Source organism: Artemia sp. Qi Xiang Cuo, chromosome 1 (genome assembly GCF_049724085.1).
Source record: "Artemia sp. Qi Xiang Cuo chromosome 1, ASM4972408v1, whole genome shotgun sequence".
In the NCBI taxonomy this organism is placed as follows: Eukaryota; Metazoa; Arthropoda; class Branchiopoda; order Anostraca; family Artemiidae; genus Artemia; species Artemia sp. Qi Xiang Cuo.
Window position 1 is genome coordinate 24,562,349 of NC_142794.1, and position 27,280 is coordinate 24,589,628.

Below are 27,280 nucleotides of genomic sequence, written 5' to 3' on the forward strand. Positions count from 1 at the left end.
AAGACCGCTTTTGAGGGTTTCATGCTCTATTTGAAAATCCCTACAAATTTTTTTTCGCTATTAAACTTTTACAATTACGATTAATTGAAATGATAGTTGCCATTCCTGAGTCAAATAAAAATGGCAGTCTCTTTTTCACTCAAATGTTGTTGTTTTTTTCTTCTTCAAAGCGTGCTTATAAGTGTTTGGTTACTATTAGCCGTGGTTCATTGTTTACTATGTTACACATATCGCTGCAATCATAATGAATAAAACATCATTATAAGATAAGTAAAAAGGAACTTTTTAACGGGCCGCTAAGACACTAAATTGCTTAAGAAAATATAAATGAAGAGTGTAAACAAAGCATAACCAATTGAAACATAGACAAGTGGGATATTTTAAGTCGCAGTCCGGAAGTCCGATCAAAGCCACCATAATGCTTAATGGACATCTGCTGATATTTTGACAATTTTCCTGTGCCTTATAAGAACAAAGCCCTTCGATGCAGGAAACAAGAAAACCTCGTGATATTATTGAGGTGTTGACATTTCCTCCAATACTAAAAAGTGCAGAAACTATAACAAACAATAAATTAGTTGACATGGTGAAGACTTTCCCATATTTGGAATATGGTGTATAAAGGAAAAAAAAGAGATAGCTGCCAATATATTCGAGCAAGTCTATGATGGGATCGAAGTTAGAAAACAATTTCTAGTTCAACTGGATGAGCGTACAGACACATAAAACATCAGACACATCAGTTGATGAGTTTTGTCTCGTATGCATGCATTCAATTTGTCCGGTCCGGCAAGTGGTGGGACTTTAAAAAGTATTGTTTATCCATGGGAAACCATTATTTTCCATGGGAAACTAATGCATTTCTCCTTTAGTAGGGCGTCCATTATCCAGAACTAACAGACGACCAGTGGATGAAACAGTTTTATTTCATGGTAGAGATGATACGATTTATCTAAATCAACTTGATCATAAACTACAAGGTAAAAGAAACTTAATGAAGCAATAAATGTTAGAAGAATAAATAACATTCGATAAATATTAAAAAAAATTGCTTCTAATGACCTGGAGAAGGAAGACATGACCAGTTTCAACACCTGGAATAGCATTCCAGACTCTTACAATCAGCTAAAAAAGCTTGTGTTTACTCTTCTTTCCCTTTTTGGTTCTGCATTTGGTACGTGGGAGAAATTCCTTTTTCAAGCATGAACATTATCAAGAGTAAACTGACAAGTTGATGAGAACTCGAAACCATGCAATAAATTGAAAACAAGAAAATACAAACCTGACTGCTTCAAACTTCACAAGGAGATGCGGTCATATTGTTTGCATTAATAAATATTTAATAAGCATGAAATATAGTTTTATTCAATGTAAGACTTATTTATTAAAATAAAAGTAGAGCTTTTGTATTGTCTGGTACACTCCCAAGAGCAAACCTCTTTTTTCTCTCTGTATTAAGAAAGAACCAGCTTACGCCCAGAGTAAAACAAGCGGGTGACAGAATACATAAGAGTTATAGAATTTGGGCTATATATTTGCACACTAAGGGAGTGAGTATAAAGTATTTGGACAGCGTGAAGTTAGAAAACAATTCTTACTTCATAATATGTAGAATAATTGTACATGCACAACTCATTTTGCATGAAAAACCACTATATTTTATGCTTCCCCCTCCCTAATGTGCAAATATATAGCCTAAATTTGTTAATAAAGTATTATATTTTCATTATATGTTGGTATATTTCATTAGGATTAACCTAACTTCACTTCTCGAGTGTGTACCATATAATAAATAATTACAAAAAAAACTGAAGAAGAAGATTTGGCTCCCATTTCTTTAAAAATTATTGTAATATTCATATTTGGCTCTTTGGCTAATAAGTTTGTCAACAACAATGTTCCAACCCAGTAAGAATTTCCCTTGGATCATTTCCCTTGATCTCCACATTTAATTTTAAGTCTGAAAAGAGAAAGTGGGACAAAGCGAAAGAATTTTGAATCCGTATTCAGGCAATATGCACCAGTGCAAAATATCACCTGGGAAGTCCACACTCCAGAAACTTCCTCCACCAAAGAAAAATTATCTCAGTGAGTAATTTTTAAATTTTGATCAGACTACTTTAGGGATAAAAGAGCGTTCTAATTCTTGTTCGAATGAGCCCTCTCCCAATATTCTAGGACTATTCATACGATACGACCACCCCAGGAAAGAACAGGCATCAGTGATCTTTCTTCTGGCCAAAAAAATACAAATATCACATGTTTGTAGATGGGAACTCGAAACCTCTACAGTAGGGTTTTCTAACCCGATGAATCAGAAGGCGTGACTTTTATTAAGCTGTCATGACTCTTAGGGGTGTTACCTCCCTTTTTCTAACATCAGGCAAATTTCCTCAGGCTTGGACCTTTTCATTGGTAACTCTAAACTTAATGCATCTTATTTATCAGGACTCAACATAATAAGCAAATTCTTTTGATACATCTAAACCGTGACATCAAAATTTCGTTTCAAGTTTCTTTTTTCATTATAAATAATAAAAAAATAAAAAGAGGGTTTTTTGCCGAACTTTTTTAATTGTTTTTTTTTTTAGGATTTTAGTAAAACTGAAATTTTTTATATAGAAAAAAATTTTTTAAATTTTTTTAATGCATTTAAGTGTATTATAATCTAAGTTTTTAGCTTTTTAAAATTTGTTATGTTTAATATTGTATTGCTAAATCCTGAAATGTTGCTCATTTATCAGCAATGGTGGAGAGCAAGTCTAAGACCCCACTCTTTTAACGGCAAGGTGGACATCTTCCGTAACCACCTTCTCATCCTAATCATTTAACTTTTTACCTCCAATCAAGTCCTCCACCCAGCCCGCTGTTCGACAAAGCAACATTCAGTTCGACAAAGAAAATTCAGTTAATTCAGACAAAGATGTAGTTTAAAAAAAAGGAATGCGTATAGAACACCTTCTTCTTAAAAAAAAAATTTGATTATTAAGTCAAATAAGCTTCCTCCAAAATTTATACGGCCACATTTTCCATAAAACCTTATGTGTCCTGGGGCCTAACTGACACCCCTTGCCCCAGGGCTCGGGGGATTTTATCAACTCCCCAGGCATTATGACAGTATCTGTGGGCTATTTTGAGCACACTGGATTTGTAAAATTTTCACTCATATTCATGGGATTAAAATAATACGTGGAGGGGAGGGATAAACTTAAAGAGTCATTTTTGACTCTTAAAATGGGGAACTAGAACTTTCAATTCCCAATCAAATTATCTTCCTTCAAGGTTTATACGACCATCCCCTTCCATCAAACCTTTTATGCCCCTGGAGAATAACTTACGACCCTTGTCCCTGGGGTTTACAGGGCTGTGTAAAATTTGGCTATCTAAAATTTTTTTCGAATGCACTTGGAGAAAAGAGAGCGTGTGGGTATTATTTGCCCTCCAATCCCTTCACTCTCAAGGATGAAACTACAACTTTCAATTTCCAATCGACTGACCCCCCTCCAAAGTTACGACCACCCCTTCCTTTTATGCCCCCGGGAAAGATTATCTTATCTTTCAACTATCTTTAACAAAATGGGTATCTCAAAATTGTCATGGGATATATTCGGGGGAAAGAGGGCATTGGGGTAGGCAGCTAGCCCTCCGATCAATTCTCACTCGTAATAAGGACACTAAAAGTTTCAATTTCCAATCGAACAAGCCCCCTCCAAAGTTTATAGGACCACCCCTTCTATAAAACCTTTAAGTCCCAGGGTACAACTTTTAAGTGTACCCTGGATCTGGAAGGGTTGTGTAAACCCCGAAGATTCTGTTATCTGATATTTGATCGGTTTTGAAAAAAATTACATATCTGAATATTTTGATCGGACTCATTTGTGGAAAGAAGGGGCGCGGAGTCTAGTTCCCCTCATATAGCTTTTGACTCTTAAAAAAGAAAAAATAAATTTCAATTTCCAATCAAATGAGCCCCTCCCAAGTTTATACGATCAACCCTTCCATATAAACCTTATATATACCCAGGGAATAACTTTCAACACGTGCCTCCGGGCTCTGGGGGATTTTGCTTTACACAGAGTTTTTTTATTTTTTTAACAAAATGGCTATCACAAAGTTTTGATCGGATGCGTTTGAGGAAAAGAAAGCGAGAGAGGGGGAACAGGGGGCAAGTTGCACTACAATCTCTTTTAATTCTTAGAAATGGCACTAGAGCTTACAATTTCTAATCGAATGAACCCCCTCTCAAGTTTATAACACCACGCTTTCCATATGATGTGTATCTGGAAAAGAAAAATTTAAGCCGTATCACCTTTTCTTTAGAAAACGATAAAACATTGCCTCTGATAACAGTGTTTTGGTTCATAGTTATTAAGGAGTTAAGCGAGTTTACTTTTTATGCTCATCTATACGGATAAGTTTGATCGATTCTGTCCAAATGAACACCGTAAATGCTATACGAGATCATGGAATCAAAAAGAGAAAGTAAAACTTGTCCCAGACATAGATTTTGCTGACGATTTAACTGGCCTAGTTGAAAACGTAAGCAAAATGAGTTTTTTTTAGGTTCTGAGAGTTAAGGGTGCAATAATAAATTTGAAAATTAATGTTAAAAAGACTAAGTTACTTTGAATAAAAATTAGTGAAAGAGAAGAGTAATACTGGGTAACGAGAAGATAGATCAGACGGATAGAGTCACTCACCTAGATCTTATTTTTAATACAGATAGTGTATGTGATGAAAATTTCAAAGTAGAATAAACACGGACAAGGTTTTTGTTACAAAGATGGAACAAGTTTCGATGAATAGAAAGATCTGTTTCCAAACCAAGATTGAAAAATTGTAGACTAGATTGATAACAGTGGTAAAGTATGATTCTGAAATGTGGGCAGTGCAAAACACGGACCAGTAGTTGTTACATTTTTTCCAAAGAAACTGCTAACAGATTCTTTTGGGCACCCGTCCGACTGCTTTTATTTCAACCAGAAAGCTGTACAAAAAAATCGGTTCTATCCAGATCTTATTTATTTGGAAAAAGTATTTCTTTTCATTAAATTTCTAATTTCTTGTTTTCAAAGTTATTCAGTTGGTTCCTCGCAATGGAGGAAGATATAATACAAAGACTATACAAAATAATAATACAAAATACAAAAAAAATTTCAAGAAACTAAAATCTTCCTCTTTCAATGTAATTTTTATCATGCTTACATGCCGTTTAATTACAGACTATCGATTCAGACCTCAAGATTGTTATTAACATCTAAAAAAAACTGAACATGCAAAGTGAACTTGAGATTCTATCTACTAAAAAAAACCCTATCTTTTTGCAGGTGGGGGAGTTTAGATTGTTTGTTTAGTCCGGCATTTTAAGACCATTTAACGACTCCAAGAATTATTTCGGAAAGGGATTTTCAAGAATTAGGTCGTGAGGGGCTCCTCCTATACATGGACCTGATCAGAACTGACGAGTAATTATCTACCAGTTCTAGCAATGGGGCTCTATTTCTAAAGATATTCCTAGTTTCCCTTAGCCTTTAACTTCAACTGTCCGCTGACAGAAATATTTTTACCTTTTTTTTTACTTGATCCCTAGAAAAGTATACAAACTTGGAAATTCCGATCTTTTGAATATGCTAATCAGACTGTACTGATAGTTGTGTCCACAGTTTATAGTATTATCCAGTAAGTTTATCGCAGATCATTTCTGGTCTTCAGTCTCGCCGCAAACGAAAAGCTCCCACTTGTTTGTGCAGTTATGTATCTGTTTGTTTGAGTCAATCAATGAGAAATGGTTACAAAATACATTATTCGTAATAGCGGGTATTCCACTTATTTCCGATTGTTTCGCGTCCAAGAGAAATCTGACTTATCTACCTGTGAAAAGATATAATGCCGCTGTTGTTTCTACGTTCTTCGGAGCACTTGCACCTCGTTCCGGGTTTTTAAAATGGGTGAGATAGGGAATGATCATACTGGTTAATTCTGTAAACTGTGGTTGTGTCCCACACCAAGAGACATTTCTACGTCTCTTGGCTTAGGGCAGCTTGGTTCTGCCTTCTGTCGTAAGTAGTAGTATTCTAGTTAGAGCTAAGATTCTACTTCTTTAATTCAAATTTTAGCCATTCTTATTATATTTAGTTGATCCCGGAACTCTGAAATGTTTACTTTCATCCCCAATAGATGTAGAGTCAAGTTGCTGAGACTCGGGTTAAATTTTACATGATACCAAAATCCTGGGAAAAGTGCTCATAGGACCATCTGCAAGTTTGGGAAACATTAAAGGATCCAAAATGTCAACCTGCTTTTTAATGTCACTTGGTAAAGCATCATCAACTTCTAAAAACATAAATTAAAAGGGATGTTGGCTCTTCGGCTAATAAGTTTGCCGACCACAACAATTCCAACCCAGTAAGAATTTTCCTTGGACCATTTCTCTTGACAACTCTACGTGTAATACTTAGTTTGAAAAGAGAAAGTGAGACAAATAGAAAGAATTTTGAATAAGTATTCTGGCAACATGCACCAGTGTAAAATATTCCCTGGAAAGTCCACTCCCTGGAAACTTCCTTCACCAAAGAAAAATTATTCAGTGAGTAATTTTCAAATTTTGATCAGACAGCTTTAGGAAAAAAAGGGCATTCTAATTTCTGTTCGAATGAGCCGTCTCCCAATATTCTACGACTATTCGTGCGGCAAAAAAAAAATATACAAATATCACATGTTTGCAGATGAGAACTCAAAACTTCTACAGTGGGGTTTTCTAACACGCTGAATCAGATGGCGTGACTTTTATTAAGCTGTCATGACTTTTAGAGGCGTTATCTCCCTTTTTGTAAAATCAGGCAAATTTCCTCAGGCTTGGACCTCTTGATTGGTAACGCTAAACTTATTATAAACCTAAATTATAAAATAGGAGGGTGTTTTCAAGCTCTTATCTCTACTCCTTCCTTATTTTTAAGGCTTTGACAATACTTTGGAAGACTGGTCTATACCTTCCTTAATCGCTGAAAGATTCATATTTTCCTTAATTTGTTTTGAGTCAGCTTTTCTTTGATTTTAAGTTTATAGACAACTCAGATGATTTTTGTAGGATTTTAAGCCACATTGGGATTATTTTTTCCAATTTAAGACAGTTTTGTTTGTATGTGTGGAGCAGCTTTAGCGTATTTTCTAAAAATTTCAATACTAGTAATTTTTGGACCCAAGAAAATAATAACTTATTTCTTATGATTTTTGGGTATAAAAAGGTTAAAAGACTGTAGACGGTTATATTTTTATACATTTAGTTGATATGACAGTTTTAACAGGCCTAAGAGGATAAGAAGAAACATGACCGAATTGTTTTGAATGTTTTAGATTTATAATTAAATATTAAGTTTGAAATAAATTTGTTAACCCATTCTTTTTTTAAAAAATTATGGCAAGAAATCATTATTTTCAGGGGCCCTAAAAGGACTTAAAATCAAATTTGCAAAAAAGCAATTCTTATATTCAGAAAGAGCCTAAAAAATGGTATCAAGTGGTATATTCACTTTAATCGTAGGTCTATTATATAAACTGCTCCATATTTACTGGTTGTTGAACTTATTCAAAACATTACAAATTAGGATTTAGTCACGTTATGAGGTTCCATACAATTTCATTGGGACTTGTGTGGACTGTAGATCTAGTTCTGAACTTTTCGTTGTTATAACACAAATTTTGTGCAACTTTATCAAAGTTTGATGCCCTAATAGTCCTAGGACGTCGAGAGAGGGCTCATTTGAACATTAATTAAAAGTTCTATTGCCCTTTCTAAATGACCAAAAAGATCGGAAGGCAACTAGCCAGCATCCAAGATCCCATTATCTCCAAAATACTTTAACAAAAATCTTTAGATAACCATTTTGTTCAGCAAGGCTAAAACGGTCCAAAACTATGCCTTTGAAGATAACACTGCCCTCCAAAGCCCCTAGGTATAATCCTTTAAATTATAAATTCGCTCATTGATTATGGGCAGTATTTGTTATTGGGAAGTATACACATTTTCGGGAAGAGATTTATTCTTAAAGTGGGCTTATTCTTGAAGTGAAGATTTCGTTCCTGGAGAGGGAAATTTCCAAAGGAAATTTTACATTAAGGGGATTTGAAATTTGAAAATATTTTTTTTTTGTTTTACTTTCTCTTTACTAGCTTTTTTGCACGTGTAGACGTTAAGGGTAAATTTTTCACGGGAAATTTTTGGTTTGATTTGATTTCTTTGAAAAAAATTCCTTTGAAGGGAGAATGTCTGAAGTGGTCGGAGAGATGATTAGAGATTAAAGTTTGTTTTCAAGTGAAAATGCGCTGAGGATTATTTAAAAGACGATAAACGCAGGCCAACCTTTTAAAATATATGCCGCTCTCTTCTCCTTCTAAAGGACATCAAATTTTTGTAATTTTTGGAAAGTTCCAGGAACATTCCATGGAAGGGGGAGTGAAAATATTCCGAGGATAATGTAAAAGACAATAAACACCGGCCACACTTTTAAAGTATCTGACCCTCCCTCCTCTCTCGAACTCCCCCCCCCCCAAAAAAAATAACTGTAAACTTTTTATAAGCATATATTTTTAAACAACGAGGTACAAACAGTAGCCATTTCACCATGTTTACCGTGGACGTTCAGGTTATCCTGAAATGCTTGGACTTCTCAACTATGCTGAACAGAGTTGTTTTTGTTACTTAAAAAGCGCATTATAACTTTTAAATTATATTTTAGTGTCTCGTCTCTGGATATTTTATGAACAATTGTTCGATACCAATAACTCGTGGGAACAAAACAAGCACGCCTCCGAGGTCTTAATTTGACAAAAATATGAAAATAAAAAAAAGGCAGCTAAATTGGAATAACAGTCGTTTTCGATTCATTAAAATTATTTATTCAAAATATTGAATGGCACAGAAATGGGTAAACACTCGTATATTTAGAATATTTATTTTTAATTTGAAGTTTCAATTCTTCTCCGAACTTTAATTTGAAAAAAAAAATAGGTTTTTCAAAATTCAATTTAGGTAGCTATGAAAAAAAGGCTTGAAAATATCCCCCTCCCTCTTCGTGGAACATTACCCCCTGAAAATAAAATTTCTCCCATAAAATACTTATAAGATCTTTTAAAACTGAGCACATGATTTTTAAGCAGCTTTAGCAGCTAAAATAGTTTTGCCGATGCCTTACTCAGACAGGACTAAATCTACGGTGCTTGGAAGAGACAAATTACTATATTTCTTGGAACGATAAAAAATTTCTTTGAAATTTGCATTCTATCCCAGGCTAATCAGCATAAGTACTTTTCTTCATTATAACATATTGCAGTAATCGTGTTGATATGTTGGACTTATGATCTATCAGAGACACTTGTTGGCAAGCAAGTTGGATCGACAAGAATAATCAACGGCCATTTAAGTCGACCTTCGGGTCAATATTAACTGTCCATTGTAAGATTCTTTTTTCACTGACCTTTTTAAGATTCTTTAAGATAATTTTTTTTGCTATAATCGGCTATAACCCAAGATTTTGTTCAATATGTTTTCCTCTATTGGGACTATTTCTAGTAAAATACCCTAGGAAGATAAAATCGTACTGATTATTCAAAATCTAATTTTCTCTTCTACGTAACGGTATCATCTCTATACTTCTGCCTTCCAGTTTTAATCTATTTTCATCTGAAGTATATTTTCTAACATTTAACCATTTCCACTCTAGATCCATTAGTCTGTACAGGAACTCTTCCTAAGTATCTGAATTTGTCTTTGTTTCAATTCTAGATTTTTAACGCATGTGTTCCAAACTCAAATCGGCCAGCCCTAGTCTTTTAGAGTTTTTACAAGTCCCTTGCATCCTCAGTCGGCAATCCTTCAAAAGCGATTTGTGCTTTACCATTTAAGTTAGATTGAATTTTTGCTACCTGAATTTTTTATTCGAGCCAACCGTTTAATTCATTTTTTTTCGCGATTGGAAATATGCAAATATCAATCTTCTTTTTCCATTATTGATTTGAGGATTACCGTACGCATTAAATCGATAAGATATAATTGTCGAGGTTCTTGGAAGCTCTTCCTATGATTACGTCTATTATTAGCCTCTTTTTCTCCGTTTTCCTGTATTTCGTGTAATTCCGTAAAATCTACATTTTAAAATCTTAATGACCAACGAACCAATGCTGATGATATAAACAGTGAAATGACAAAAGGAATAATCGTTGAATAAGGTATGGAAAAATAAGAAGAAGTGACGTACTTAATAAAATAAAACTATTAGATATTAAAGATGAAATACAAATAAACAGATTAGAGATTGGGAAGCTGCTGCAATGTAAGTTGTCAATTAAAGTTCAAGTAAGTTTATCAGAGGCAACGCTATAGCATTTTTATAAATAGACATTTCATTAAAAAAAAATTTAGCCAGAATTTTTTTAAATAGCCATTTCATTAAAAACAATTCAAAGGTCAGACAAGAAAAACTCCTGTGTCGATGCAACCCCTCATGGCCCGGAGGCAGGCGTTGTAAGTAATGCTCAGGGGGCAAATATCATTTTTATGGATAGGATGCTTGTATAAACTTCGGAGAGGTTTCATTTGATTAGAAATTGAACTTCTTGTTCACTTTTTAAGAGTCAAGAGATTGGAATGCAGCTTGCCCCCCCCCCCTCCACGCCCGAACCGCGTCAGATAAAAATTTAGAAATTGTCATTTTGTTAAAAATGCTTTCAAGTTCAGATAAGCAAAAATCTGGTGTCAACACAGACCCCCAGGGCCCAAGGGCAAGCTTTGTACGATATTCCCTGGGGGCAGATATGGTAGTTAAGGAAAGGATGCTTATATAAAATTTATAGAGGAATAATTTGAATGGAAAATGACAGTTCTAGTTCAGCTTTTGAGAGTGAATAACTGGGAGGGACCCTAGAACCCCCCCCCCCGAAACCATTTTTTCCGGAATGCATCCGATAAAAATTTAGAGATAGCGATTAAGCTAAAATTGTTCAAAACACAGATCAAAAATACTCAGGTGTTGGCAAAACCCCCCAGGGCCTGTGGGCAGACGTTGTAAGTTATACCCTGGGGTATATTGTTCTTATGAAAGGGATAATCGTATAAACTTCAGAGGGCTCATTTTTTTGGAAATTTAAAGTTCGAGCTAAATTTTTAATAGTAAAAACAGATCCGACGGCAAATAGCCTCCCCCCCCCCCACACGCCTTCTTTTTCCAACCCCATCTTATAAAAATTTTGAGATAGACATTTTGTTAAAAAAAAAATAGTTCAAAGGTCGGATAAGAAAAACTCAGGTGTCAAGACAGCCCCCAGGGCCCGGGAGAAGGCGTTCTAAGTTATGCCCTCAGGGCATGTATGGTTCTTATGAGAGGGATTGAAAGTTTGAGTTCACTTTTTAAGAGTCAAGAAACATCCGAGGGCAACTAGCCCCGAAAGCCCCCCCCCCCCAACACACCCCTTTTCCCCAAGCCTATCAAATAAAATTCTTAAAATAACCATTTCATTAAAAATAAACATCGAAGAGGTTTCATTTGATTCGAAATTGAAAGTTCTCGTTCACTTATTAAGAGTCAAAAGAGACTGGAGGGCCCCTAACCCCGCCCCCCCCCTCCACGCCCTAAAGGAATCAGATAAAAATTTTGAGATATACATTTTGTTAAAAATAATTCAAAGTTCAGATATCAAAAACTCCGGTGTCGACACAGCCCCCCAGGGACTGAGGGTAAGCGTTGCAAGCTATGCCCTGGGGGCATATAGGATTGTTATGGAAGGGATGCTCGTAGAAACTTAATATAGGGCTCATTTGATCGGAAATTGAAGGTTGTAATGCACTTTATAAGAGTAAAAATTGATCAGAGGGCAGCCAGTCTCCCCCATACTCCATTTATTTTTTTTCCCAGGCGCACTTCATGTAGGGGTCATTATATAACTTCAAAGGGGGCTAATTTCAATGGGGACATACTTTTTCCACTTTGATACAATCATAGGAAAAAACATACAACAAGTAATAACATAAATGAATAAATAGATCTTAAACGAGTAATGCTTAGATTGAATATGAAAATCAAGCTTAAAACGAAAATAAATATTTTGCTATTGAAGTATAAATGAAACTTAAAACAAACAGAAATTAAATAAACAATCAATGCAAACATACAATGAATATTTATGATGGATAAATAAATCTTAAAACGAGTGAGATTTAAATTGATATGCAATTCAAGCTTGAAACGAACAAAAATCACTACAAACAAGAGTTTGAGTATCGCCTCCTTCTCTCACTGTAGGTCTAAAACCTAATGCGTCACACACCGAGAGACATTTGTACGTCTCTTGGCTTAGGGCAGCTTGATTCTGCTTTCAGTTGTAAGTAGTAGTATTCTAGATAGGGTTAAGGTTATACTTTTTGAATTCACATTATAGTCATTGTAATATTATCAAGTTAATCCTGGAAATTTTAATTTTTTACCTTGATCACTGATAGATATAAGGCCAAACTCCTGACACTCAGTTTCAAGTTTACATAGTACCGAAATGCTGGGAAAAGTAGTCGTCAGACCATCTTCTAGTTTGGGAAACAAAAAAGGGTCTGAATTGTCAACCTGCTTCTTAATATCACTTGGTAAAGCATCTTCAACTTCTAAGAATATAATTAAAACAGATATAAAAGAAGTTTGACAACAATGTAAATACATTTTACTAAAAGAAAATTCAGGAAATTCAGACAAAGATGTAGTAAAAAAAAGTGATGCGTATAGAACACCTTCTTCTTAAAAAAAAAAAATTGATTATTCAGTCAAATAAGCTTCCTCCAAAATTTATACGGCCACATTTTCCATGAAACCTCATATGTCCTGGGGCCTAAATTACACCCCTTACCCTTGCCCAAGGGTTCTGAATATTATATCATCTCCAAAGGCAATAGGACATTATCTTTGGGCTTTTTGAGCACAATGGCAAGGTCAAATTTGCGCTCAGATAGAGTAAGTGGAGGGGGGGGCAAAAGAAGAGTCATGTTTTAAAATTAAAAGGTAGAACTAGAAACAGTAAATTCCCGAACAAATGATCTTCCTTCAACGTTTATACGACCAACCCTTTCCATCAAACCTTATATGCCCCAGGAGAATAACTTACAACCCTTCACCCTGGAAAGGTCTGTGTAAAATTTGGCTATCTCACATTTTGGTCAAATGCATTTGTAGACAAGAGCATGGAGGGGGGGGGGTAATAGGGGCCCTCCAATTCCTTCGCTATTATTAACGATACTGTAAATTTAAATTTCCGATCAACTGAGCCCCCTCCCAAGTTACGACCACCCCATCTATAAAAACCTTGTATGCCCCCGGGACAGAGTATCTTATCTTTCAACTACCTTTAACAAAATGGGTCTCTCAAAATTTTTATGGGATATATTTGGGGGACAGAGGGCATTGGGTAAGGCAAGTTGCCCTCCGATCAATTCTCACTCTTAATACGGACACTAAAACTTTCTATTTTCAATCAAACAAGCCCCCTCCAAAGTTTATACAACCACCAGATTCAAAAAAAATTACATGTCCCTAGGTATAACCTTCAGAATGTGCCCGCAGGCACTGGAGGGGTTGTGTTGACCCTGGACTTTTTTTCTAATCTTTGAACTATCTTTAACAAAATGGGCAAAAGGGGATGCATTTGGGGAAAAGAGGGCATGGGGGACGGGTCTAATTGTCCTTCAGTCACTTCTCACTCTTAATACGAGCACAAAAACTTTCGATTTCCAATGAAATGAGTCCCCGCCAAAGTTCATACGACCACCCCACCTAAAAAGCCTTTAATTTCCAGGGTACAACTTTTACAAGTGTACCCAGGCTCTGGAAGGGTTGTGTCAACCCAGTAATTTCTGTTATATTATGTTTGATCTTTTTTTAAAAAAAATAGATATCTGAATATATTGATCGGACTCATTTGGGGAAAGAACGGGCAGAGGGTCTAGATCCCCTCATATAGTTTTTGACTCTTAAAAAAGAAAAAAGAACTTTAAATTTCATACGAAATGAGCCCCTCCTAAGTTTATACGACCAACCCGTCCATACAAACCTTATATATACCCAGGAAATAACTTTAAACACGTGCCTCCAGGCTCTGGGGGATTTTGATGACCCCTTAGAATTTTTTTTCTTTTGAACAAAATAGGATTTAGAACTATTTTGAAGAAAATGGCTATCACAAACTTTTGATTTGATACATTTTAGGACAAGACAGCGTGAGGGGGGGGGGGGGGCAGGGGGCAAGTGGCACGCCAATCAATTTTAATTATTAAAAATGACACAATAGCTTCCAATTTCTAGTCAAGAAACTTCCAAGTTTGTAACACTACACTTTGCATATGAAGTGCATCTGGAAAAGAAAAATTGAAGCCTTATGGCCTTTTCTATAGACAACGATAAAACATTGCCTCTGATAACATTGTCTTAGTTTATACTTATTCAGGAGTCAAGCAAGTTTACGTTTCATGCTCATCTATACGAAACGGTTTGATCGATTCTGTCCATATGAACACCATAAATGCTATACAAGATTATGGAATAAAAAAGGAAATTAAAAATTGTCCCTAATACTGATTATGCTGATAATTTGAGTGTCCTAGTTTAAAACGTAATCAGACTGAATTTTTTTTTTTTTAGGTTCTGAGAGCTAAGGGTGCAATAATAATTTTGAAGATTAGTGTTAAAAATATTAAGTTACATTGAATAAAAATTATTTAGAGTAAAGAGTAATACAGGGTAACAAGAAGTTAGATCAAATGGATAACCTCACTCTACTAGGTATTATTATTAATTAAGATGGTGGATGTAATGAAAATGTTAAATTAGAGTAACAACGAACAAGAAGATTTTTATAACAATGAAAAAAGTTTCGCTGAATAGAAAGATATGTCTCCAAACCAAGATTAAAATATTGTAGACTAAATTGATAACAGTGGTCAATTATGAGTCTGAAATATGGGCAGTAGAAAAGACAGAAAAGGATTTTTTAGATTTTTTCCAAAGAACCTGTTAACAGATTCTTTCGGGCACCCATCTAGATGATTATATTTCAATTAGAAAGCTGTACGAAAAAAAGGGCTCTATCCAGATCTTAATTATTTTGGAAAAATATTTCTTTTCATCAAATTTCTAATTTATTGTTTTCAAAGTTATTCAGTTGTGTCCTTGCTATAGAGGAGGATATACTAGAAATAATATACAAAATAATAATAAAAAATACATACAAAAATTTCAAGGCTCTAAAATCTTCCTTTTTTTCGAGGTACTTTCCATCATGCTTACATGTCGTTTATTTACATACTACCAAGTGAGACCTCAAGATCGTTATACAACGCTAAAAAAAAACTGAAAATGCAAAGTGAAAATTAGATTAAAAATAGTGTTATCTTCCCCATATACACCACCATGGTTGATAATGAATAGTAATCATCTACCATGTCTAGCAATGGGGCTTTATTTCTGAAATTATTACCCTAGAACAGTGTGCAAACTGGGGAGTTCCGATCTTTTGAATATGCTAATCAGACTGGACTGTGAATCGTGTCTTACACCAAGAGACATTTATAAGTCTCTTAGCTTAAGGCAGCTTGCTTTTCCCTTCAGTCGTAAGTGGTAGTATTTTAATTAGAGTTAGGATTATACTTTTTTAATTCACGTTTTAGCCATTGTTATTCTATTTAGTTGATCCCAGAGCTCTGAAATGATTACCTTCATCCCTAATAGATGTGGAGCCAAATTTCTGAGACTCAGGTTCAAATTTACATTTAAAGACTTCTATATGCTATTATACATTTTTCTGGAATAGAAACGCAACGCGGAAACAAAAGAAACGCGGGTGATAAATCATCAAAAAGCTGAAAAATATGGTACCCAATAGGTTAAGAAGGTGTAACTTTGAAGGTGGAGTTATCTGTGGGAATTCACATATTGTCAACGCTTGAATTTTTACGAACGAAAAGCATTTCCAAATATAACTAATTAGTTTCGCTTACTTGCTTCAACGTTCAATGTGGCAACACTGAGTAAAATATGGTATTGATCAAAAGATGTCATAATTTTGAAACAACCAAAAGTATAATCTTGAAAAATTAGAGATTTCAGGAGTGAATAGACTTACGATGTGCCAAATGAAAAAAACTGTATCAGTATTAATAGTAATAGCACTAGTGCGGGTAGCAGGAGTAGTATTAAATTATTGACTTTCAGTCAGTAGAACATCCCTCGTATCTAGTTCTTCAAGTTTCAACTTAATAGAATTAGCTGTTACTTTGATATTGACGAAGTGTCCTCTTTATAACATGTAGGTTCATATATTTTTGATATTTTCATCGTAGTCATCTTAACGATACAAGTAGTTGTTATAGGAGTAGTAGTAGCAATAAATGTAGGAGTGGTAGCGGTAGCAATGATAGTAGTAGCATTTGCATAGTGACTTTTGGTCAATTGGTCTTCCCTTTTAAGCATTCTCTGAAGGTTCCAATTTAATACCCAAATTCATGCTTGAGATTCACTCTTTTGACACTGTGCGTGCACGTAGTGTCTTTTTATTTAGTAATATAGTTGCGTGGTAGTGTCATTGGTAACAGTAGTAGGAGTGGTAGTTGTAGCAGTAGTAGTAGTAGCAGTAGCATGAATATATTATCCTTTTGGTCATCCTTCGTGTCAGTTCCTGACAGTTCCAAATTAATACACTCAGTCAGTCCAGAGTTAAGCGCTTTTGACAACCCGTATACGCATGACGTGCCATGATTTAGTTCAATATTCCATTCGACGTTCTCTGAAAGTCTCACCTGAATGTCCCTTTTATTTTTGGATAGTAATAATAATCTTTATGGACAGTTAGTAACATATGCGCAGTATAAACAGTTAACGACTTGCCCAACTGAGAGACGTTGTCCTGAGGGGTAGGGGGGTCGACAACTCCAAAAGCTTAACTTCTAGACCTTTTGAAAATGCTGAAGAAAAGAGAAATTTAAACAGTTTGAGTGAATGTGTGTCCCAGTACATTATGAACGCGGGGGGGGGGGGCTTAGGGCCCTGAGAAAACGTGTTGCTCTTGAAAATGGCCCTAAATCTTCCAATTTCTAATCTTTTGTCCCCGTAGAAGTTTATATAAATAACAATTTAATAAGAAACTTATTTTGCTCCTCGGCATAATTTACAACATGTGCCTCAGGGATCTAGAAGGTAACGTAGACCATGGTAGAATTTTTCTTTGGCAGTGGGTGTATTTGCAACCCTCGGGTCTGTGCCGTATATTGCTCAAAGATGTGTGAAACATTCGCGGGTCAGGGGGGGGGAGTTTAGTTCCCTCTAACAATTTCTACTATTAATATAAAACAAACATTTAATAAATACAAAAGTGTCACCCGGGGTCCTCAGTTATGATTGTTTTTTATAACCCAAACGCCCTTTTAATACTATATTGAGACTTTTGAATAAATTGTCTTTCCCACAATTTCCATCGGATGCATTTTGGGAAAATAGAAAGTGAGGGGGGGGGCGAGGTTTGTCACGCTAACCGTTAAAAATAAAACGCTCCCAAAACTCTGAATCTCCTAACCAATGAGTTCCCTCCAAATTTTATACTACCAGCCTGACTATAAAAACCGCGTAGGTCCCCAGGCCAGAGCTTACAGCCCTTACCCTGGCGATTATGGGGAGTTGTCATCAACAGACATTTTTTCGGGATATTACACCTACGTTGAAAAAAAGGGCTATCTCAAATTTTTGTTGAGTTGTGTTTAAAGAAATGTTGAGAGATCAGCCCCCCCCCGCGTGCGCGGGGGGGGGGCTGACCACCCATCGATAACATTAAAAACACGAAGTGGTATAATGGAAGATAAAGGTACCCAAAAGGAATTTTAACGGGGCATGGTGTATTTACCGTCGGTGGACTGGTCCACGGAGGAGTTTTCCTGGAGGGGAGGGACTTTGTAAAAGGTAAGCCAGACATAACGTCATTTTTAAAAAAAGGATCAGAAATAAAAAAAAACCGTAAGTTTTTTTCAACTGAAAGTATGGAGCAACATTTACACTCAAAACGAACAGAAATTATTCCGTATATGAAGGAGTTTCCATCTCCTCAATACCTTGCTCTTCCAAAACACTAGAAACGTGCATGTTTTTAAGTGATTAATTTGAGATATTTTTTCCACAAAACAAGATTTTCAAAGAAAAGTAAAGAGCTTCATTAAACTAACAATGCGCAGAAACAAATATGAATAATTTTCAAAGCGTAAACCTACCATTTATCACAGTAAAGAAATAAATGAAACCCAGAACAAAAAAAAATTACAACAAACAGCCGATTCAAACTCACCACGAGTAAAAATGAACCTGAGTGGTTCCGACAATCCCAATACCTTCTGAAGAACAGAACGTACTTTGACCTTTACTGATAACAGAATAAGTTCCAATGGGTTCCACTGTTTACTTTTATAATTAAAATATTATTGAAATTTAATTACTAAATATCTGTAATCTATATGAGTATTAAACTGAAACTGTTTGGTAATTTTTTTTTTAGGCACCCTGTTCAGCCATAGTTTGGTTTGATTTAGTTATATACAGTTTGAATTCATTCCAAGTATTTCAACTAAGTGTACTGAGTTTTAATAGCAGCAGTTTTATAGTAGAAGCAGTAGAATTAATAGTAGTAGCTAGCAGTCTTACCTTTAGTGGATGTAGTAGTAGTAGAAGTAGTAACAATATTAGCAGTAGTAGTAGTATGAGTAGAAGGAGTAGCATTAGGATACAAATATTTTCTTTTGGTTAGTTCAACATCCCCCCACAACAAGCCCTGTCAGTTTCAACTTCACACATCAAATTGTTGCTAAGATATTGCTGCTACACACCCTTTTGACAACCTGCAAACACATGGTGTGTTTTGATTTATTTCATCTCCCCCCCTAAAATTCCTTGAAACTTCCACTTTCATACCATGAGGCTTAGTTGTAATAGTAGTCACAGCAGTAGCATTGGCTTTACGAGTAGTAGTATTAATAATAATAATAGTATTGAATAGCGGTAGTACTACTAGCAGCAGTAGTATTAACATACTGCATTTTTGGTCAATTGAACATTGCTCTCATCAAGTCCTAAAAGTTTCAACTTAATACAATTAACCATTGATATGGCATTTCAGATATGTCCTTTTGATAACTTGTATGTTCGTATGCTTCTTCAAATTTTCCCCTCAATCCTCTTAACTTAACAAATAGTTCCAATAGAAGTAATAGTTGAAGCAGTAGCAGTAAAATTAATAATAATAATAGCAGTGATAGAGTAGTAGCGTTCACATTTTGCCTTTAGTTCAGACGATTTTCTCTTAAAACACTCTCTAAAAGTTCCAACTTAATAACCAAATCAATTCTTGAGATACACTCTTTTGTCAATGTACATGCACATAGTGTCTTTTGATTTAGTTCAAATTTCAAAATTTCTCCGCATCACGGAAAATCAAATTTTGAAATAGTCATTTTGTTGACCGTAGTTGATTTCCACAGAGAAATTATATTTTTGAGAACAGTCCCTCCCAGCTGTCAGGGCACGGGTTGTAAGTTATGCACTGTGGACATATGGCTTTATAGCTGATTTTGTGGTGGGAACTTCAAAAAAGGCTCATTTGATTGGAAAATCAAAGGACTAGAGCCCTTTTCAGTCGCCAAAAGTGAGTTACTAACCCCCCTCTTTCGCCCATATTTCCCCCGAACATCCTCAGGCGTCGTCGTACACCTCAAAAGGGATTCATTTGATTTGAAATAGGGTGTTCTAGTGCCCTTTTAATAGCATGGCTAGAGGCTTTTGTAATAGTTAAAAGTGAATCCAAGGCACCTATTATCCTTTCCACACCCCCCATTTCCCCAAACATATTCGATCAAAAATTTTGAGATAGGCATATTGTTCATTGCAGTTTAAAGTTCAGCAAATTGTACCTTTGAGCAGGACACTCCCCGCGCAGTCTTCATGGCAAGGGTTATAAGTTATGCCCTGGTGGCATTTAAGATTTTTTATTGAAATCTTCGTCGTAGAAACTTGAAAACGCGCTCATTCGATTGCAAAGTCAAAGGACTAGGGCCCTTTTTAATATTCAAAAGTGATAAAAGGGCAATTATCCCCCTCACACCCCCCCCATATCCCCACCCCTATACCATAACAATATGGAGATAGCCAGTGTATTAAACTACGTTTAAAGCTCCCGAACTTAGGCCAGTAATGATTAAACCACAACCCCCCACAACCCTCCGGGCCAGGGTTGTAAGTTATGAACTGGGAGCATGTAAGGTTTTTATAGAAAGCAATGTTGTAAAAACGTCAAAAAGGACAATTTCAATTGAAAATTGAAATGACTAGTGCTTTTTTGATAGTAAAGCGGGATTGAAGAGCCACCAACCTCCATCTCATGCCCACCCTTTTCCACACCACCTCTAATCCAACTTTTGTGATCGAGTTGTGCAACGTATTCGAAAGTTCTTCAACTTAGGTATTTTAGGTTTATAACCCCCCCCCCTCCTCAGTATACGCCGGTGCAGTGGTGTCAGTTAGGCCATGGTTGCATTTCTTGGTGATATAGAGTTGTTGTAAAAATTTCAAAAAAAGGTAATAGTGTTTTGAAATTTAAACTTCCCTTTTTAATAGTTGAAAGTGAGTCGAGAGTAACAGACCCTCCTCCCAAGCCCCCGATTTCCTCAAATCCATTCAAAGTTTAGAGATAGCCATTTTGTTCAACCTAGTTGACAGTTCTGGAAATATGTATTTAAGGACGAGAAACCCCCCAGAGTCCCCAGGGCTAAGTTTTTAAGTTATTACCCGGGAGCATTTGAGGTTCTTATGGATAGTTTTCGTACAAACTTCAACAGGGGTTCATTAAATTAGGACTTGACAGGGATAGAGCCCTTTTTAATAGTCGAAAGTGATTCGAGGGTAACTAACCACCGTCTCACGTGCACCATTCTCCCAAACACATCGAATAAAAATTTTTACATAGCCATTGTGTTCAACGTAGTAAAAAGTTGGTAATTATTTAGCCTTGGCCCCCTCATAAGTAGACATATTAAGAAAACAATTCTTACTTTAGAATATGTATAATGATCCTAGTTCTTATATTATCCAAGGGGAGAACCTTTATCATCAAGTCTTTCCTCTAAAAATCCTCAAAAGTGAAAAAGTTTCCAAATATCACCACGTTTTTAATTCAATGCTTAAGTCTTTTGAAATTGATGCTGTAAACTGCTGCAAAATATGTTGTCGTATAGATAGTATTTAACACATGTGTCAAAAAACGTGTTTAAAGAAAAAGTCGTGGTATATTGAGATTATAGAAATTGTGAATTCTGTAACTTAACCTAACCAAACCTAGCCTAACCACTGCTATTAATATTTTGTATTTACGCCACTGCTATTTACCCTTTGCCACTGCTATTAATATTTTGTATTTACGCCACTGCTATTCGCCCTTCGCCACTGCTATTTAAAATAAAAATAAAATAAAAAAACCAGCATGAACGCTATCTATAAAAAAAACTTATTAGCTGGCAATTTAAAGCGGCAATTAATAAAGACTTAAGCATTGAATTGAAAGTGTGGTGGTATTTGGAAACTTTTTCTCTTTTGAAGATTTTCAGAGGAAAGACTTTATGATAAAGGTTCTCCCCTTGGATAATATAAGAACTAGTATCATTATACATATTTTAAAGTAAGAATTGTTTTCTTAACATTTCTCCATATGGGGGGACCAAGGCTAAACAATTACCAGAAACTTCTGGAAATTAGGTCTTTGAGGAGGATCAAAATAGCGTAAGCGTATGTAAGCTATTAAAAACTGTAAACAGATTTTTTTGCGAATGGTATCAAGTTTTGACTTTCAGGTCAATTAGAGGATTCGTAAAAATAAATTAAACAGTACTATTTGTTTTGATTTTTAAAAGGGTCTATGTTAATAAAATTGCTTAAAATTTTTCTCCCTTATAAAAATAGAATGCAAAACTAAGTTCTTAAAAAAACGAAAAGCTTTAAAGTATCGTTTTTTTTCCCTGAAAATACCATATCAACATAAAACTAACATAAAGTAATTAAAAAAAACAATTTTAACAAAATAAGTTTTTCAAATAAAAGTAAATAACTCCATTAAATAAAAAATGAGCAAAAATAAAATTAAGTAATCTACCAAGCGTTGAACTACCAAAAATCGGCATTGATAAATAAATGAAACCCAAAAGGAACAGAAATTACAATAAGTAACTGAGTCAAACTGAAAATGAGCAAAAATTAACACAAGTTTGGACTCAAAACCCCCCTATGTCTTCCCAAGGCCAGAACATAATTTGCACTTTATTAAAAAAATTACAAATGAATGTGCATTGTCAGTTTTAATATACATATTCTGATAGGCAGAGTTCAGAGAGGCAGAAGCAAAAATGCCAGTTCAGAAAGGCATTTTTTATATATATATAGCATTTAAACGGCTTCTAGCCTGTAGGCATTGCTCCTCAAGAAAGGTTTGGTCAAATTCTTGATTTAAACGGTTTCTCACCCAAAGCATAGAATACGAAGCCCTAGAATACGTCAAACAGTTTAACAGTGAAAACAGTTTAGCCTAAGAAAACACAGATTAGTTTTTACCATTATTAAAGCAGAAACATGCAAATAGTGAAAAAGGGCCAAGTACTTACTAAACAAAGCAAGAATGAAGTGACGGATTATAAAGTACTGAAAACCGATTCGATATTATTTCAGAGCTGACATGACATCGATCCGCTCTAAGACAAGGTCGATAAACAAAATTCTGTCGATTACGGTGTCTATTTAGCCAGTAGCGATTATAGTGTCGATTATAGCCAGTAGCTCTGTAGCCCACAGAGTGAAGCAAAAGGAAAAGGGCTAAATAGTGTTACCCGCCTGCTGTAAAATAGAAGAAGTGTCTTGGTACAAAAAAAAATTCCCAGAGGTTCGGTAAAATTCTACTTTAGCAACTTTTGACTATCTTGGAAAGGGGTTAGGTTAAGAAAATGAAACTATCAGGGATGGGTCTACAGGCTAAAGCATGTCCTGGGAAGATATTTTGAAGTACCCACCTCCACCCCTTCTCTCTTTAGAGGGTCCTGACCTTTGATGACCTTTAAAATATGTGAGTTATAGAAGTGAAACCTTGCAAAATAGATCTTCTGCTTAAATAAAGTACAACAAAATTGTTTTCAGCTTCACAACTTTGCTCAATCCCAATTTATAAGGTTTTAAAGATATGCAAATACATTTCCTAAATTTTGGAAATAAACTATTTTTATGTCTTAAAATTCTGCTCAAATAACTGAAATTTCATTTTCAGAGCTAAAGCCAGAGAAAAAGAAACTGATAACTGAAAATTAAGGTAAAATGTTGTTTTGTCAAAATTTCAATGGGTAGACCTGTTATGTAGGCAAATTTCATGACCCTCTAGAGGGAGAAGGAGTGGAGGTAGGTACTTCAAAATACCTTCCTGGGACATACTTTAGCCTGTAGACCCATCCCTGAAAGTCTCATTTTCCTAACCTAGACTAACCCCTTCCCAAGATAGCCCAAAGTAGCTAAAGTAGAATTTTACCAGAGGTTCTTCTGAATAGATTACAACTTACTTCGGTTTGTTTATTTGCACTGATTTTTTTCTATATTCATTAGATAGGCTATGAAGTAATAATTTCGTTCGTTTTAAGTTTAAACTTCGCTCTTTACTTCCCCGAGAAAAACCTTGTTTTTAAAATCAAGGTATTTTAGTAATCAATATAACTATTTTTTACCTTAATATCCGCTTCACAAGCACAGAAGAATCAACTGAAGAATCAAGTCATTCTTAAAATGGCGTAAATTTAAACAAAGAAATTCCGTTTCTAAACTCCAAGCCAATCAAAATAAAGGAAATTTAATCTTGCATAATACGTTAAGAATATAATTTTCAACAAACGTAAATAGAAAAAATATAATTTAAAACATATAAAACCTTCATAATCATTAAACAAAAAAAAATATCATATTTATTTAAATACAAATAATAGCGTTCAGTATCAACGATCCTTTAGAAAAAGCAAACATTACAAAACTATGCTACATGACATCAAAATATTTGCAACAAAGTAGTTAATTGTGTTTGCATGTATATAATACAACATTTTAATTGTCCAACATAGAAACCTCTATCGAATAAAGATTTGCTAAAATTTTTTAAATAAAAATTCTTATTTTTTAAGTACAGGAGCTTTTTGTCTAACCTAAAAATTAGTATAGTATTTAATTTTCAAGATATATATTTACACTCCAATTAGTGAATTTTAAACTAAGAATAAATATACAGTGAAACAACATAATCCAAACCTTTCTTTCTTCTATAAAAAGGTCTTACCCTCTTACCCTTAAGCAGAGTCATAAGATCAAATCTAATTTACAAATTAGCCTATAGACTAGACTCAATGTCAAACAAAAACAAATATAAACCACATATAAAATATGAACCACAAATTTATAATCAAATATCAATGTTAACTATATTATCAATATAAGTCCTTTAAATTATAGGCTATATACGTATGTGTATATATATATATAAATATAGGCTATATATATATATATATATATATATATATATATATATATATATATATATTATGTTTAAGAGGTAATTACTTGGCAAAAAAAAAAAAAAAAAAAAAAAAAAAAAAAAAAAAAAAAAAAAACTGTCGTCCTAATCCAGCAATTGAGACAAATGTGCACTTGAACGAGGCTCTCACCTTACACATCCATCCAACTACCTAGGATCAAACAGTATACCCAAACCATCAACCAAATAGAAAAGTCCGAATCTATGCAAAGTTGTCATCAATAAATGTAAGTCGTTGTAAAATTACCCGCAAAAGCACCTTAAATCTAGCAAAATATTTCCAAGTAAAACCTTCCATTTAGGGCTCATCAGAAGAATACCACCGGCCTTAACAGGTTTCGAGGCTTTACATTCTTTACCCAACACGGTGGCGCCTCTACCATAAGATCTATATGGTAACCCTATTATGATGGTGTGATTTTCATTAAGGTTCTATAACTTTTAGGGGTGATTCCCCCTTTTTTTGAAAATCAGCCAAATTTTCTCAGGCGCGTAACTTTTGATGGGTAGCATTAAACTTGATGAAAGTTATAGATTTGAACTCAGCATTGAAATCTGATTCTTTTGATATATCTATTGGTATCAAAAACCGGTTTTCTAGAGTGTCAGTTACCAGTGAGCCGGGTCGCTCCTTACTTACACTTCGTTACCACGAACTGTTTGAAAGAATTAGAGATTTAAACAATATGTAGTTTTATTTGATTTAGTATATAAACTTTTGTTTTAAATTGTTTAGTTTAGTTTTACTACTGATGACGGTCATTGTATATGTGACCGAAATATCTGGTATTTTTTGTAAAATTTATTATACACTGTCTATTAAAAAGGAATTTATCCCTATATTGAACTTTTATTTTATCGTCATTGAAAAGCAGTGTGGTCCCCGAAATTATCTACGTCATATTTATTGGTTTTGTCGCTATTGCTGGTCCAAGTTGTTAAATTTCATATCTTATCACGTTTGATTCTTCAGCTGTTGGTTCCAAAGAATCATTTATAGTAACTGCAACTGCAAATTTTCGCTTTTTGGGCCTTTCAACAGACATTGTATAAAATAAATAACTGTTGTATTGGAAACTAAACAATCTTGTTTATGCTAATCTTAACATTATATGAGAAAATACTTATGATACCATATATTATGTCATAAGAAATGCTTATATTCTTTTCAAAAACAAAAATTAAGGCTCTTAACAATTTTTCTCAGATTTCTGTCTTATCTAGATGGTTTTTTTTATGCGAGAATATCCCAAGATACCAATTTTCCCCAACAAAATATGGAGCAGTTTTTGAGAACATACATACATGCATACACAATTATTACTCACATATAAATATAGTATATAATAAAAAATAAGCGACAATTTGAACAGAACGTTAAAGTTCCAAGGTCGAATTGACCTACCATCATAAAAACAAAGAAAGAAATCTTATGAAGCGGCGGTCCTCTGGCCAGTAAAAAGAATTTTACCACATATTTTGCCTGCATCAGACTAGACATCTTTAGCGTAGATACCAATAATTTTTCGAGGGGATAAAGAGGTTAACGGGGAGGGAGACTTCTCAAAACGCATCAAAATGCATATAAGTTTTTTTTTAATTTATTGTAACCTCCCCGACATTTTTATTTATTTTTCTTTGTTTCAGTAAATTAATTTTCGGTAAGGTCTCAATGTCCCCTTCCTGAACATTTCGTTGATGGATTTATGTTTGAATAAATTAAATAAAAAAACAGTATTAAAACTGAAAGTAAGAAACGACGTTAAAACTTAAAACGAACAGAAATTATTCCGTATATGAAAGGCGTTGTCCCCTCCTCAACGCCTTGTTCTTACGCTAAAGCTGTTTATTGTTAAAAAAAATAACGAGCTCAGAGAAAGTCAAACTTTAGTGTAAAGAGCGAGGCGTTGATGAGGGGACAGCCCCTTTCATTTACGGAATAATTTCTGTTCGTTATAAGTGTTTACGTCGTTCCTTACTTTCAGGTAAAAAACTTGTTTTTTTCATTTAATTTTCGAACGTTTTTGAATTAATGCAGGTTTTGATTTTGGCTCACCGTACATGAATAATTAAAAGCATATTAGTTTTACTTTTCTTGGTACTTGTTTAATTTTATTTACGAAAATTTTTATTAGTAATAAATACACGTAACTTACGAATTAACTCACGTAACGAAGTTCTATATTCATATATTTTTAATACGTATATTAGGGGGATTGCCCTCTAGTCAATACCTCGCTCTTTAAGCTAAAGTTCGAATTTTGTTACAATTCTTTAAAAATGACCCCTTAATCACACAGACCGTCATTTAGAACAAATAGCTCTAATGAAAGTACTAAAAAGTACTAAAAAATCTTTTGCTTAAAGAGCAAGGTATTGACCAGGGGGTTAACCCAATCATACAAGTAATATTTTTCGTTCGGTTTGAGTTTTGATGTTACTCCTTATTTTCAATTGGAAAACATGTTTTTTTTATATTTAATTTCTGATCTTTTTTTAAATGATGCTGGGAAATCCATCGCCCCCTTCATAGCAATGTCCCTTATCCCATGAAAATTTCCGTCATGGAAAGATCTTCCCACCCCCCCTATGACCAGAGAAAATACCCCCTGAAAACGTC

The 27,280-nt window shown here is 34.6% G+C and overlaps 1 protein-coding gene and 1 long non-coding RNA gene across 2 annotated transcripts in view; one reads left to right on the top strand and one right to left on the bottom strand.

The window, feature by feature from the left end:
- LOC148956139 (uncharacterized) overlaps positions 1 to 23,965 on the bottom strand; it is a 90,559-nt gene extending 66,594 nt beyond the window's left edge. The window contains exon 1 of the long non-coding RNA XR_016142363.1: positions 23,807 to 23,965. This is a non-coding gene — a long non-coding RNA (uncharacterized LOC148956139). The remainder of the gene's footprint in view (positions 1 to 23,806) is intronic.
- Positions 23,617 to 27,280, top strand: part of LOC148956140 (large ribosomal subunit protein mL65-like) — a 160,680-nt gene continuing 157,016 nt past the window's right edge. Inside the window, exon 1 of the mRNA XM_089095764.1 lies at positions 23,617 to 23,648. The gene's annotated coding sequence lies outside the window, so the exon portion shown is untranslated. The remainder of the gene's footprint in view (positions 23,649 to 27,280) is intronic.